Raw genomic sequence first — 15,877 nt, forward strand, 5'->3', positions numbered from 1 at the left:
TCCTCCCCTCCCCATCTACAAACACTTTATTTTCATCTTTTCATTCTCTCACATTTTTTTTCTTTTCCCTTTTTGTTCTTCCCCTACGTATCACACCTTCCCTACACCTTTAGCTCCTTTCCTCCCATTTCTAAATGTCAGTAATCTTATTAGAATCTTATGCATTGTTGCAGAATATTCTAAGTGGGGATTTTTAACAGTTAAAAATGGCCTGGAAACTGCACCAGCATCACTGAATCAAAATCCATCACTTAACTAAGTGTGGACTCTTTAACTTAATCAGGGGATCCTGCACGCCTTCCTGATACCTGCCCTTAACACTCACTGGGATCACTTAGGAAGCAACAGTGTAGACAAATTCACCTAAGGACATGGCCCTGGAGTAAAGGAAGTCAGACAAGAATGTTGCGTGGAAGGAATGTGTCTCTCACCACCTGCTCCTACCAGACTCACCTTGGTGAAGCGATGAAGAGAATGAACGGGGTAGATGCATTTTTCACCTGGAAAAGTATGGGCAAATTATTTTTATGTGGTTCTGGAGGGCTAATAAGTTCTTTGTTTACTTCTGCTATTTTCCCTAAAGCACAGTGAGTGACTTCAGCGTGTGGAAGCAATTGTGACGAAGTATGCTAGATATGACTTGGCGGTAGCATCTCCCCATTGAAAAATACCCCAACCTTGTGTTATCAGTAATAGAACAGAGTATTTCGTTCATGTATATAATGGGAGAAAAGGGCAGCTGTGAGAAGTGTGGCCTGGACACCCCTTAGAAAGCACTTCCTGAAAGCTGTGGACCACGCATGTGAGCACAGCCTTGTAAAGTTTCTTCTCACCCCTTGGTCATTCTTCTCTCTGCTTATATTTCCCCTACTTTTAAATTTATTTTTATTGTCATCTTTATGAGTGTTTACACATACTGTCATTTTGAGTAATGCTTTTCATTAAAAATTTAAAAATTTTTTGACATTTTGGACATATTAAGCATCAAAGATGTGTGAGCTCTGGCTCCGATTTAGGACAGGTGGGGGAAGAAGATGCTTTTGGTTTTGACATTCAAAAATGTTTTTATCAGTAAAGTTCTAAAACGTGTGTAATTATATTCATTAGGATTTTTACTTTACAAGAAAAAATGTCAGAAACACATACAAACACACACAGATACACACACACACACACACACACACACAGAAACAACAGTTAAAAGCACTGGCTTAGGTAAAATAGACCTCAATTTAATCCAAGCTCTCCCTTTCCCCACTGTGGGGGACATAGAACACTTGGCTTAACCTTAAAACTCTGAACTTCCTCATCCACCAAGTGGGTATAATTATAGTCATTGGGTATAGAGATTCAAGAACTAAATAAAATAATAATAATCTGTGTAAAATGCTTGGAACTGTTGAAGCACTATACAAGAGTCTCACCATTATCATTGATCCTGTGATTTTTGTTGGCATTATTATTTATTTAACTGCCTCTCACCTTCTTTTATATAATAAACTATTAATGCCGCACAATATAAATGTGGATTATGTAGGAGCATAAGGTAGTCTTTCTTTGTGTCAGCTGCTTCCATTCCTATTGCTGTTTTCTCCCGAGTCCTCTTCCAAATTATTTTAGAAACTAGCACACATAGGATCCTTCCTGAGACTTCACACAATAATCAAAACTCGCCCCATCTCACACTTGTACATCACTGTCATTTTTCTATTGTAACGGTGTTACAGTTCACTGGACAGACTATGATTTGTACAAACACTTTTTTTTTTTTTTAGTTTTTGTTTTCGCAATTTTGTGTGTAAGAAACAATTCTAAGAGTAGACTATCTGGATTAAAGGTTATGAACATTTTCTATGTTGATACATTTTGCCAAATACCTCTCCTAAAAAGTTTGCAATAATTTACTTTAATGTATTTTATGTATTGGATATGATCTAATATTTATGTAATATGTATGTAAATGATTTTTTTGAAATTTATTTTTAATTAAATATACCAGGGATATGATTCATGTTTTAGCAGAGTTCATGGCTTTCTGGTCAATCTTTCTGTTGATGTCTACATGTGTGTACTTATAATGTATAAATATATATGCTATCTATATTATACTTACCAATTTTTAAAAATTAGTCACCTTGAAGACATTCCTTTTCTCCTAAATGCTTTAATGTGTAATTCTAAAAACAAATAATTTTTTACTAACTAAAATTGATGGCTATCAAATTTCAAGATCAGAAAATTATCATTGGAACAATACTAATATCTAATTTAATAATATATCTAATTTATGTTACTGAGATTTGGTCAATTATTCTAAAATTGTTCTTTTTAGGAAAACAAAATCTAGATCATGCATTTTATTCAGTTGTCATGTTTAAGTCTCCTTTAATCAGGAAAAATTTCTGAGTCTTTTTCTGAATTTCATGGTATTGAAATTTTTGTTAAATATAGGACAGCTGTTTGCTGGAAGGGTCCTAATTTTTGCCTTGTCTTTGGCCCTGCAGATTAGCGTCAGGTTGCTCGTGTGGGGCCGTACTACACAATGGTAGGTGACACTGAATTCTTCTCAGTTCTCTGTCAAGGAGGAAACACACACTGCTGTTTAGTCCTTGTCTTAATTACTTTTCTTTTTGCTGAGACAAAATACCTGCCATCCAAAGTTAAAGGAGGAAAGGTTTGCTTTGGCTCACAGTCTGCAGAGGTTTCAGCCCACAGCTGGCTGGTTCCAAGGCAGGGTGGCGTGGCAGAGAGGCATCGCAGAGCAGATATAGTTCATGGTGGGCAGAAGGCAGCGAAACAGTGAAGTAGTGAAGAAACAGCAAGTGACAACCACAGCCCTCTTTCATCCCTTATATTCTATTCAAGCTACACACCCTTAGGGTGAGTAGCACTCACACCAAGAGTAGGCTTCCCATTTTCCACATCCAGAACTATTCCAAATCAATCAGGTGGACTAATTTAGTAATCACAACCTTTGACCTCAGCATCACACATTCCAGATCCAGCCACCTCTAAAAAGCCCCACCTATGACCACATGAAGCTTTGGGGTGACATCTAGATACATGCTGTAATAGTCCTGTTTCTAGCAATGCTAAATTTGACTGTTATGCCCAAGTCTCGAAGTCCCCAAAGACCACCAAAGAGTCAGGTCCGATACAATTGCAAGAGGAGTTTATTGCAAGCTCGAGCCTGGACCCTCGGGTGTCACCGTCACAGTGGCTTCAGACTGAGAGCCCAGACCTATCTTTGAGGCAGGATTATATAGGGTTGGGGATACTCTCCCTTTTTATAGGTGCTATTTTTATCTTTCGCTTATTCTTGGATATTTGAGGGGTACTGGGAGGGCACTTACTGGAAAATTACCAATACCTATGTTTACAGAATCAATCCTCTTTTTAAAGAACATCTGATTAAACAAATTCTATAATTAACAAAGACTACATATGTAAGCAGTGACTAATGCCTATATTAGCAGTGGCTACCTATGTAAGCTGTGTCTAGTACCTATGTTGGCTAAATCAGTTTTTCCTTTTAAAGAACATTGATTATTTTAAGCAGGGAGAGTTCATCTTTAGATCATAAAAAGAGGAACAGAAACAGGGTGGAGATGGCCTAAGACAGCTTGCCCTAAAAAGAGGAACGGAACACTGGGAGACTGTCATACAGAATGGAATTTTTGCAGCTCTGTTCTGGGCAAGGGGCACAGAGGTGGGCAAAAGGTCACAGAGGGAGCCCACCTTGACCTGAAAACTTGGTCCCTACATTGACCATTGTTTAAGGTGGAATTTTCCAGGTTTCTCTACTGTAACAAGTTTATCCCTTGAATTTAAAGATAGGTCCTGTGGGGATTCCCAATACTCAGTATAATGGCTACCTAGTATTCATTTTAAGAATTACATTTCTCTCTAGATATGTCAGTTGATATTGTCCTATAAGAAATTTGCCTTTCTCCCCAGTTTGTTTTATTGTGAACTAGTGATATTTTATAGTGTATAATACTTTCATTTCCAATTTTTATTCTGATAGTCACATTATTCCAGGCTTTGCCATTGAGAGCCCCTTCAAGGTTGCTTGTGTGTCTTTGTGAAATATCCCACATCTTCCTTTGATTAAGTACAAAATGTTCCTGGCTCACCTTGTCCTTTTCCTAACCTGGCTCTTTTAGGGAAAGATGGTATTTAGAAAACAAGATCTGATGCTGCGTGCTCTCTGCTACTGATGTTCAGTTGCTTCCAGCGTCTCTCAGAGGACAGAACCACTCCCATTATATATACGTGCAGTGTGTAGCTACATACACAAGCACACACGCACATATGTAAACTCACACATAACTATATGCACTCATATGTATTTGTCTACTTCCATCCCCATGACTTCATACACCATTCCAGGACCCTTTTATTATTCTCTTCTCCAACAGTGAAAAGTCTGACTTCCATTTTCAACAATATATGCATTTATATGTTGAATCCCAGAATATATGGAAAGTAGTCTTGGAATTTTTAACTTCTGTTTTGGGAGAAAATGAAAAAGTTGATTAATTAAAGTCAGTGCTACTTTAGAGATAATTTTGCCTTTAACATAATGACATATAATCCAAACGTTATGTCAGAATATTACCTGAGCTGACTTTTTCACTCCTTGGAGTGTGATTGTTTCCTTCACTTGATTCATCCAGTCCAGCTCGCTCATTTCTGTCTGCCTGACATTGCCAGTACACTGTTGAACAGCTGTGGAAAGCAGGCTTGAATCTGCTTTGCATCTCTTCTTCAGTGTTTTCCATTTAAGCTGCTGACTTTAAGACTCCGGAATACACATTTTATCACATTTTAAAAGTATTTACCATTCCTATTTTCTTGAGTGCTCTTATCAGGAAAGGATATTGATTTTTAAGGGAACTTTTCAGCATTTATAGAGATAGTCATATTATTTTTCTCATTGAAAATTTTGACTTGCCTCTTATACTAATGAATTTTCCTTTTTTTTCAGCTTTAATTGAGTTTATTGGTACATTTTAGGAATACAGTACAGTTACATTCATTGTTGGGATCTTGTACCTCTACAAGTCTTAATTCTCATTTTTTCCCTTTATCCCTGCCCTCCCTTCACCCCTTCCTCCCCTCCCCATCTACAAACACTTTATTTTCATCTTTTCATCCTCTCACATTTTTTTCTTTTCCCTTATTACCCTTCCCCTACCCATCCCACCTTCCCTACACCTTTAGCTCCTTTCTTACCATTTCTAAATGTCACTAATCTTATTAGGATCTTATGTATTGTTGCAGATTATTCACACCAGGGAAACTATTCGGTATTTACACATGTGTGACTTATTTATTTCACTTAGGAGTATATCTTCAATATGTATCCATTTTCCTATGATGAATTTTCCATTTTTGAAATAACCTTGCATTCTTGGGATAATAAATCCTACTTGGTCATGCAGTGTTTTTGAAAATGTGGAGTTAATTTTTTTTTTTTTTTTGCTGATACTTAGAACTTTCTCATCAATAATCATTGTTTTGTTTTGTTTTGTTTTTCTTTGCATCCTAACCATATCAGGGTTAAGTATTAATGTTATACTCACTTTACAAAATGAGGATGTTTTCCTTAATTTTCATTGAGTACATGTAGTCATGGAGCTCTGGGACTCTCTGATTTCTGATGGTTTGATGGCGATTTGCAGTCTCGATATCGCACAATGGGAGGTTATTGTATTTCCCTCTGGGGGAGGGACAGATCAATCAGATTGATGGATCTGCAAGCACTTAATATTTGTTAAGAGTCACATATTAATTATTACAATGGGGAAGAACAAAGCATAGAGTAAATGGGTAATTAAGCTACATCAATTAAGAAAGAGATAGATACCTGAGAAATTTTATAAAAATCATATTTTAGTTCAATTTTTGGATGCGGATAGTATTTTACTCAACCAAGAAGTAAATAAGTAAGCATACTGAGGCTTCTGAATACAGAACTTACCATAGCCACGTAGGGATATGCAGGCGACCCTTTGGTACATATTTTTTTATTTGATCCTTTGACAAAGCCAGGGTAGTGTCACTCCCATCTCAAGCTCAGAGAGAGCAATGAGAGCACAAGTACAGGACAAAGCCTAGCACAAGGCCCAGTGTAGAGCAGGAGCTTAAGAAATGTTTGGGGAACTTTCTGATGATACAAACCACAACAGCATTTTGTTTCTCTTGCTTTCCTCTGTGCTTTATTTTGTGTGTTATATGATTTAAAAATTATATGATACTATGTTGCCTACTCATTACTTTGTTTATGTTTCTCTTATCTTCACAACCAAACTGTAGCTCCTTTTAATAGGTAAATATTTGCTGCTGAAAACTGGGTCTCTGAGCTTTTCAGTAACAGAATTCCAATTTTCATTCCATTCTTGTGTCTTGTTTCCTTCTGGTAGCTCCTAGGTTTGCCAGGAAGTTGGAAACTGAGTCCCTCTCTCCCCTCTCTCCTCCAGTTCTGGATGAGTCCGGCTGCCTCAGGCTGGTGAGCTCACCACAGGGTGCTGGCCATGGAGCTGGGCTCAGCAGTGTCCCATGTGAGCCCAGAAGACTGGAACCTTCTGGGGGAAAAAATCCTTGCTTTTTCTCTCTGGATCTGAAACGGAATAAGAGTAATCGAACAGGAAACGCACAAAGTAAAATTTACCGAAATAGATGACCGGGACACTTCTGCTAAGTTCTATTACGCTGCAAGACTCCATGACACAGGTCCATTTTAATAAAATAAAGATTCTAATCCTGTAATGTGAACATTAAGTTTCTCCTTAGAGTCTCATGACCAAAACTTTTGGCAAACACTTTCACACCAATCTCATCGATCTGGTCAGGAAAGAGCTTAGATTAAGCCCATGCAACCCCCCTGTACAGGGGCCCAAACGGCGTTGCCCAATGGACACGATTAGCCAACAGCGGAGGGGAACAATGTTGGTCCCAAGTGGGGGACACACTCACTCTTGAGGACATGTTGCTACTGTTAACCTCGGCATGCCGCTGAAATGCACATAGTAGAGTGAAAAATACACATGGATTATACTGAGTTTTCATTTTTCCCAACTCACTCAGTAAAAGGTAGTATTTTGTAACCATATTAAAGTTTCCTTGATTTCCAAAATGCAGTTGAACATCTTTTCACAGGTGTATTGGCCTTCTGTATTTCTCTGTTTTTTTCTTTCCTCTTTCTTTTCTATGGTTTACATCCTTTGTTCATTTTTCTTAGGAGCTGTTTGTATTATTTTTGCATATATATATATATATATCACAGTAGTTTCTCTATTCTGAAAACTGTCCTTTGTATGTTTTGTAATTACAAATTAATTCACATTTTACAGCTGTCTTTTAGTTTTGGCTGTATCTTTGGTTTTTTTCAGTCTCTTACTTTCTTATTATAAAATGTTATTCATTTTAAATGTTTAGATTTCTATTCCATTGGGAATATTCTATGATAAAAAAATTATAACTGATTTTTTCAAAAGAAAGTAATTTATTGAATTTATATTTCTCTACCATTTATGTTGCCTCTGTCTTACACTACATTTCAGAACCTATTGGAGGGTTTGGCACACTTTAATCTGTTCCACCTATCTGTTTATCTGTTCTAAAACCAACATCACATAGTTTTAATTCTATAGACTAAAACTAAATCTTGATGTCAGGTTCTTCTTTTCCAAATTAGTCTATTCTTGGATTTTTACTCTTGTATGTGAATTCTGGAATCAAGTTAGCGCAATTAATTGGAAGTCCCACTGGGAGTGTTTTTAGAAATCAGTATTAGAGAAAATTGACTTTTTTTATATTACATCTCCTAGTTCATACACATCTGTTCAATTATCCAGTGACTCTCTAATGTATTTCAACAAAGTTTTACAATTTTTCCACACATAATAATTTAGTTTTACCCTGCTGACTTAAGATTGTGTTGCAGTTTTAAGAAAGAGCTTTGTTTATTTCAGTATTTTTTATTTGGCTGTTATATCCATTTGGTTATGTATTGATTTTGTGTATTTATCTTTTATTTCCTACAACTTTGCTATTCCTGGTTGATTCTAACTAGATGGCTATTTGTATTTATTTTACATGTTATATCATCATGTCATTCATCAACAATAACCTAATAACCCTTTATTTGTTATTTATCTTTTATTCAATTAGCTAAGACTTTCAGAATACTGAGTCATAAAGGAGGGATACTAGGCAGGTATACTTGCCTTTTCATTGACGTTGTTATTGGGAAAGTAATAACTAATCATTAAATATATAGCATGATTTGAGGTTTTGACATGATTCCTATGAATAACACGTTTTCTTTTGTTTATAGTTTGAGATTTCTTTCTTAAAATGTGAATTTTGGTGGATCTCTTATTACTTAACTTCTATTAAGAAGTTCACAGTTTTCTCTTCTAATCTGATACATTGTAACTTACATTGATAGGCAAGCGCTGAATTATTGAATGGGTCTGTTTTGTGTTGCTATAACAGAATACCTGATGCTGGGCACCTTATGAAGAAAAGGGTTTATTTAACACACAGTTGGAGAGGCAAGAGCACATCAATGAAATCTGTGTAGTTCTAATGTGGGCCTTATAGCAGATATGGCAGATAGCCTCACAATGACAGGAGTGTGTGTGTGTGTGTGTGTGTGTGTGCACGCACATGTGTGTGAAAGGGGCAAATGTCACATGTACAAGAAGGATTTAGAAGAGATGTTAAGCTCCCTTGTATTGACCCATTGTCATAGGACCTAACCTTGTCCTCAAGAGCACCATTAATACCTGCCACATGTGGTGTCTTCTTTCCCCTAAACCCTACTTCCCAGAAGTTCTACCACTTCGGTACTGCAGCCTTGGGGGTCATGTTTCCAGAACATGGACTTTCTGGGGGATACCTCTAAACCATACCCAAACTACAGCTACTACCCTTGCACTCTTGGAATAAATTTTAGGAACATTTGCTCATATTTTTTAGAAGACACAATTGAGATTGGTTTGATAATGTTTTACTTTTGCCTTTTAGATATACTTCCATAAGTGAGGTTAATGTTTTTTCACTTTTACAACTGTTGTGCAACTTTGGTACCAATATTTTACCACACTTGAAAACTAATTGGAGAACTAAAATTTTTAGTATAGTTGTTATGTAAAAGGAATTAGCTGGGCTTTAATGGATTGATACAACTTGTGACCCAGGCTAGAAACACCTTAGGAAAAGAATTTTTCATTTTTATTACCACCTTGTTTTTTTAATAATTGTTGATTTATTTAAACTTTCTATATCTTCTATTTTGCTTGAAAACTGTGTGTTTTATCCAGTTCTCAATGTTTTATTGTGGGATTTCTAAAATCCTGCACTCAATTTGAGTTATACTTACTTTTTCATTTTTAATATTTTTATTTATGTTTTGTCTGTTGAGCACAGAACTTTATGCACGAGGTGGGTGTCTGTTAGGTCTGAAAAGATCCATTCTTCCTTCTGGATTCAGGGATTGTAGTTTTATTTAAAAATAAATTTAACCTTAACAATCTGTTTTCTGCACTTAAAAGAACGCACATAAGCATCAGGAATAATTTTAGGAACCAAATTTGGAATCAAGAAGGCCACCTCCTCCCCTGGTCATGAAGAGTTTGGGAGTCAGGGTTGGGAGAAAACAGAGACTGCAGCCAGATGTTCCTGGATAGTCCTTCTGCCCCACTGGAAACTGAAAGAAACTTCATTCTGGAAGGACCCTTTTCCTGTGTTGGATAACCTATCTCTTATTCGGGGTGGTTGCTAATGCTGTTATCTTTCTTCTTATTATGTTTACCTTTCTGTATTCTTTGTGAGGTCTGGATTATGTCATTTATCTGGCTTGACATCTTGTAAACCCTTTCAAGCTGGAAACACGTTGGCTTCTGCAGTTCTGAAAACCTTTATACCCACACATTTCTTATCCTTCATTCTTACTTGTAGGCTGTAATTAAGTGGGTGTTAGGACTTCTCAATTTATCTTCCATGTCTCAATATATCTTCCATATTTTCCATCTATTCTTCAGTGGTGAATTTTGAGTAAACTCCTCGATTCTTTCTTCATGTCATTAATCTTTCTCTACAGTCATATTTAGATCACAAATTATCTTGTCTACTTGGTTTTTTATAGCAGTGACTACATTTTACTTCCATGCTTTTCTCTACAGTCATATTTAGATCACAAATTATCTTGTCTACTTGGTTTTTTATAGCAGTGACTACATTTTTCACTTCCAAGATTTCTAATATATATATATATATATATACTTTATATTATATTATCCCCATATTTTATATTATATCATATATTATTATTTTATATTATTACCAGCTGTTCTAATTGCAGAGACAATATTCCCCTTTTTAAGGAAAAAAATGAAATATTTATATATTTTATTTAAATTGCTGCCTTATTTTTATCTGTGTGGTTGAAATCTTCCCATATCTTGAATGTTCTGTCTTCCACAGAGGGATGTTTTCTCTATTCGTTTGCCATCTCCAGGAAAGATACACTGTATAGGAGTGAGTGTTTTCATGCAGGCTGTACTCTGATTTGTGCCTCATGTTTCCCTTGAACTGCTGGTGTTGTGCATCCCGAGGAGCTCTTCCAGCAGAGCTCAGAAGGCTCTTCTGAGTTGGGTGATGGTGGCAAAGGGATGCTCCTCAGAGGCTCTGTTCCACAGAGGGCCGTCTCCAGGCTCTCAGCGCTGCCGGCAGACTCATTTCCCTCTAAGCTGCGGGGCTCATGGGAAACACAAAGCCCTTCACTTACATTAAGATTTCAGGACTATCACGGAATCATTCAGCACTGGGCCCTGGGGTGATGGCAATGGCAGAAGTTTCATCATCTCCCTCCTAGGATGCAAGCAGGGAGGCAGGTCAAAGCCATCAGGAAGCGCTGTGCTACGCAGCCCCTAGGATGACCCCGCATTCTAGATAAAGTGAGCCTGGAGAGATGGGAAGCAACTGGGTTGTATCAAATCCTCCTGTGACCCTGGCCAGCGTACACTGAAGGCAGCTTGTTCAGTGCTCTCTCCATGGCTACAATAGTCTCCTTTGTGAGTAGCAACTCCCACTGGGGCTGAGATCTGTTGCTGGGCATGGAACAAAGCTGTCTGGCATTTGGCAAGACCAGAAGCAGGAGTTACCACTTTTAAAGGGATGCTTTTGCTCACCGACTTGGCACAGAATAAGGGAGGAAAGGGAGGGGAGTGCTGTAACCAAACAAATATAACAAATCCAAAGTTGGAAAGACACTAATGGTAGGGTCCAAACCCCACCTTGGTCCTTTGTTTCGGTCTATAAATAAATCCTTGCATCTCAATGCACTTGTACAGTTGCAGTCTGGAATTATGCAGTGCTTAAATATTATATCATTCCATGGTTATCAGGAATACCACGGAGCTTTTCAGAGGACAGCAAATAGTTACTTTTCTTCCTCCTACCAGCCTTCATTTTATTAGCACCCTAGGTGTCTTATGGCAGCAATTTTCTAGAAAGAGATACTCAATTTACAACCAGGTTCTTCTGACACACTCATTAGAACACTTGCTGACTGCTTGGAATTTGCTAGAAAGTAAACTGCAAATCCAACTTGGTAGCACCTGTATAAATCCTAATTTACTGAAATTATATTTAGCATCCAAAAAAGACCTGAAATTTTTCTGAGAATGAAATACAGTGGTATCTTGGTTCTCGAACTTAATGCTTTCCATGATTCTGGTCACAAACCGAATTGGATGAGAACCAAACCAAATTCAATGGTTAGGTTCAATGTTGACCTCATGGGGAAACTGGATTTGGTTCTTGTCCAATTTATTTTGTAGCCAGAATTATGGAAAGAATTAAGTTCATGAACTGAGGTACCGCTGTAAAAGAAAATTAAAAAAAGATCATAAACCATCTTAAGGAAAAGATAAAGGGTAGCTATTGGCATGCAATTAAATGTATTTAACATTATCTCCTGAAAATGACCAGTTAAAACCTAATTCAAGGCTAGGAATATAGTTCAGTAGCAGAGTGTTTGTTGAGTATTTGTTAAACCCTGGGTGCAATCCCCGGCTCCATGTAAATGAGAGCATAAAACCTAATTCATTCTTAGAGCTACTGAGAGGCAGTTACCCTAAGCTCCCCAAACCATTCAAGACCCAGAACGATGGTCAGTGGTGAAAGCCACTGTGCACAAAATGATCATATAGTTACCGGGCAGCTCCTTCACCTCCCAGTATTCTTTTTTCTTGACTTCACTCATCTCCCTGGATGTTGATGGCCAGGAACACACACCACCAAATCCTCCTGGACTGAAAACATGATCCTGTAAAGAAGGAAAGGGAAGAAAGAGCCAGATTTCATGAGTACATGTTTCTTTATTTATTCATTTTATTTTTTATGCAGAAGTAGCGCATTTTCACATTTAGGAGCCACTTATACCAGATATTCATTTAAAAAATCAAGTTAACTTACAGCTCTAATGTAGAAGTGATATTTTCATATGAAAGAAAATGATGATACCGACACACTGTGCATTGCTGTACGGCATACACACAGCCTGTAAGCTCCACGGCCCGCATGACAGTCTCTGGGTTTTCTGAGCGCTTGGTCTTCTGGAGACAGAAGAAAGTCAAGATGGTAGCTACTGTTTGAGATACGCTTGGGGCTGCTGTCCCTGCACTGCCGGGAACATTTAGATAGAATGGAAGAAGATGTATAAGAAACGGCTAAGGTGGGTAGGAAATAATAAATGGAAAACTTACACTTGTATTGTCTTCTACTGAAATATAAAATAGGCCAAAATTTTTGTCAACTTTTATGAGACCTTTTTTTCTACCGTCGAAATTTTCTATGGAGGAGTTATATATATGAACCAAACTGTATTTCCTTCCATTTCTGACAATTTTTAGCATAGCCATGTCTGTAGATAGTTGTGTTATGATTTTATTTTCCTGGCAATTCCAGTTGCAAAAGTTTACACAGCAACGACGTTAGGAAGCACTTTTATTTTTCCCTCAGATGTTTGTCATAAACAAAGCTGTCTTTCTCATAGGAAAATGTTCTCACTTTTATATGATAATCTTTACAGCTTTAGTGATTCTAAATAGCTTCAGAACTTATCAATTCAGTTACTAAGGTAAATTTGTTGAGCAAAATCCATAAAATTTTACAGAGAATTATACTCTTCATATTGCAAATTTGTAGAGTCTAAATATATATATTTTGGGGGGTGAATCGTTGTCAGCAAAATTCTTTTATGCATAATGCTTTTAAGTATAACACCATTAAAGAGCTATGTAAATAAAATTCCATTATAAAGTAACATGATAGCATAATAACTTTAAAACATGTTTATGGAAAAGTTCTATATAATATAAATATACTAGCTTTCTTAAAGATATAAAAATATTAGTCCTCATAAGCTGCATCAAAATACTACCAGGGATACTAGAAAGTCGTAACTATGGGACACTGGAAAAGAAAATTATTTGGCCATTATTCTTGGCCTTTTAAAAAGTTGTATATAGTCTAAGGCAAGTGGCCTCTTAGTAGATATGTTTGACATATTTTTGTTGTGCTAGAATATGTACTCTGTATTTTAGTTTTTGTGTGTCAAAAGATGTCATCAAATAGATAATGGCAATCATTATGAGAGAAAGAGGAAAACCACAGATTATTCTTACAATCAAGAGAAACAGTAGAGTAGGCTTGACACCATAGTAATTACCTGAGCGGACAGATTTCTAATCCCAGAAATAAACATGCTAATTAAGCTACACTACAGAATGACAAGATGTTAAGATCTGAGTCTGGAGAGATTGTTATTCTAATTTACCAGTGGAATTTAATTCTCATTATATTAAAAGTACTTAATCACCCAAATCTTTTTTAATTAACAAAATTATTCAGGCAGCTTCTGTAAGTTTCTTCCATGATGGAGTTTTAGAGGGACACATTTCCTGGTCAGTGTATCACCGTCTGGGGTCTACATTTCTTTTACAGTGGGGTTGTACGATGTTTTCTCTGTTGCAAGACTTGCCTGTGTATGCTACCAATGAGGCTTTAAATGCGGAATCAAAGATTATCACACCGGAGCTTTCAAGCTATCCTGTGCTTTTTGTCCTTTAAAGATGAAGATGAAAAGACAAAAAAAAAAAAAAAACTCCATTAGTAAATGGAATTCACAATCCCTTGACTGATTCTGGTGAGGTACAGGTTTTGAGATCTCCATGACCAAACATTTTAAAAGATAGTCACAGCCACAGTGGGTGTAATAAAGAGGAGAGAAAAGTGCACATATAAATAAATAATGTGCAAAAGAAGTACAAGAGACATCATCATTATTTTCATACTTACAGGTGAAAAATAAGTTTAAATTTTCTAAACCAGTAAGCGAGCAGTGTAACAGTTTGGGAAGGTCATCTGAAACACATAAAATGAGCACAACATTGCTTAGGGTGTGAAAGCATGTATGTAGGGAAGAAATGGATTTTTAGAGTGAAAAGACGCACAGAGAGAAAATTCTAGAAGATGATTTAATGTACTTTCTAATTGTTTCCCAAAATGCTCAGGTGTGTGCGTGTGGGCTACTACCCTCCTGTCCCTTTTCCTATGTTCATTTTCCTGCTGTGACTGTGGTAGGTACTTCTTTTCTGCCAGGAGATAGTCTATGTTAAAAAGTAGTCAATAGTTAATAATATTTTGTAAGTATTTAGTGAATGACAACAATAAAAGAACTATAGAAGAAGTAAAATGGAGCTATATATGCTTTCTAAAAGTATGGTCAAAACTACTTATATCTTTGCTACTCAAAGTGATCCATCAACCCACAGCACTAGCACTTCCTGAAAATTAGAAATATAGTTGGGCTGTTTGGGTTTATGTCTAAATGTACCCCCAAAGCCTCATGCTGTCCTAGGTGGCTTTTTCAGAGGTGGCTAAAGTTAGAGTATGGTGATGCTGGGATTAAAGGGTGTGGGATCACTAAACCAGTACACTGATGGGCTTGGCACTGCCCTAATCCTGGTAGTCTGGATAAAATAGAAGAGACATAAAGATGTCGCTAAGCTTCCCCTTTTCTGTTACTGTGTGTACCATGAACCGTTTTTCCTCTGCGATGCCCTCTGCCATCTACTCTGCCTTGGAGCCAGCAGATTATGGACTGAAACCTCTACAAACTGTGAGCTAAATAAACCTTCCCCGCTTTAACCTTGGGTGTGGAGTTTTTTATCTCAGCACTGAGAGAAAAATAGGTAAGACACGGGCTCCACACCATCCTTTCTGAATCAAAATCTGCACTGTAATACGATCCTCAAATAAATCAAATGCACATACAATTCTAAGAAGTGCTGTGATACACGACCACAGTCTAATGAAAGAAACAGGCACTTTGGGGGACACTTTTTAAAAAGGGCAATAATTTCATAAAAAATACTTCAACCCAGAGCCCACATCATGGAGACAATAATAAAATCTAATTCTATTCGCAGAAATTGGCAACTGTTTGAGTCTGCCTTATTCTGCCTAACATTCCACACAATATAAAGTGTGTTCCTGGTTAAATATATTGCAAAAATGGTGCATAATATAAATTATATTTTAAAGTTTCTAGACTAGTAACTGATCGATACAACATAAATTTTGGAGTTACCTGGGATGTAGAACGACATTTCTTAGAAGGTGAATGGATCTGTTTATGGAAAAACATGATTTGCTCACAATAGGATCTGAGAAATTCTGAGAGGTCTTGAAATAAATAACGTCTATTCTACTCAAAACCAGGATTCCACAAGTATATTTTAACATGAAACTTTTTTTCTTTGTACAATAATATTAACATTATTCAGAACAATTTTTC

General features: G+C 36.8%; 1 long non-coding RNA gene across 1 annotated transcript; it reads right to left on the reverse strand.

Annotated features, from left to right (window-relative positions):
* Positions 1 to 10,442: 10,442 nt before the first annotated feature.
* Positions 10,443 to 12,615, reverse strand: LOC109118537. Its single transcript, XR_002025879.1, has 3 exons — positions 12,493 to 12,615; positions 12,232 to 12,343; positions 10,443 to 10,884 (listed from the first exon to the last, which is right to left on the reverse strand). It is a non-coding gene; the product is annotated as an uncharacterized LOC109118537 (long non-coding RNA).
* Positions 12,616 to 15,877: the final 3,262 nt, after the last annotated feature.

This window comes from Fukomys damarensis, unplaced genomic scaffold (assembly GCF_012274545.1).
Source record: "Fukomys damarensis isolate Sample0158 unplaced genomic scaffold, DMR_v1.0_HiC HiC_scaffold_14, whole genome shotgun sequence".
NCBI classification, from domain to species: domain Eukaryota; kingdom Metazoa; phylum Chordata; class Mammalia; order Rodentia; family Bathyergidae; genus Fukomys; species Fukomys damarensis.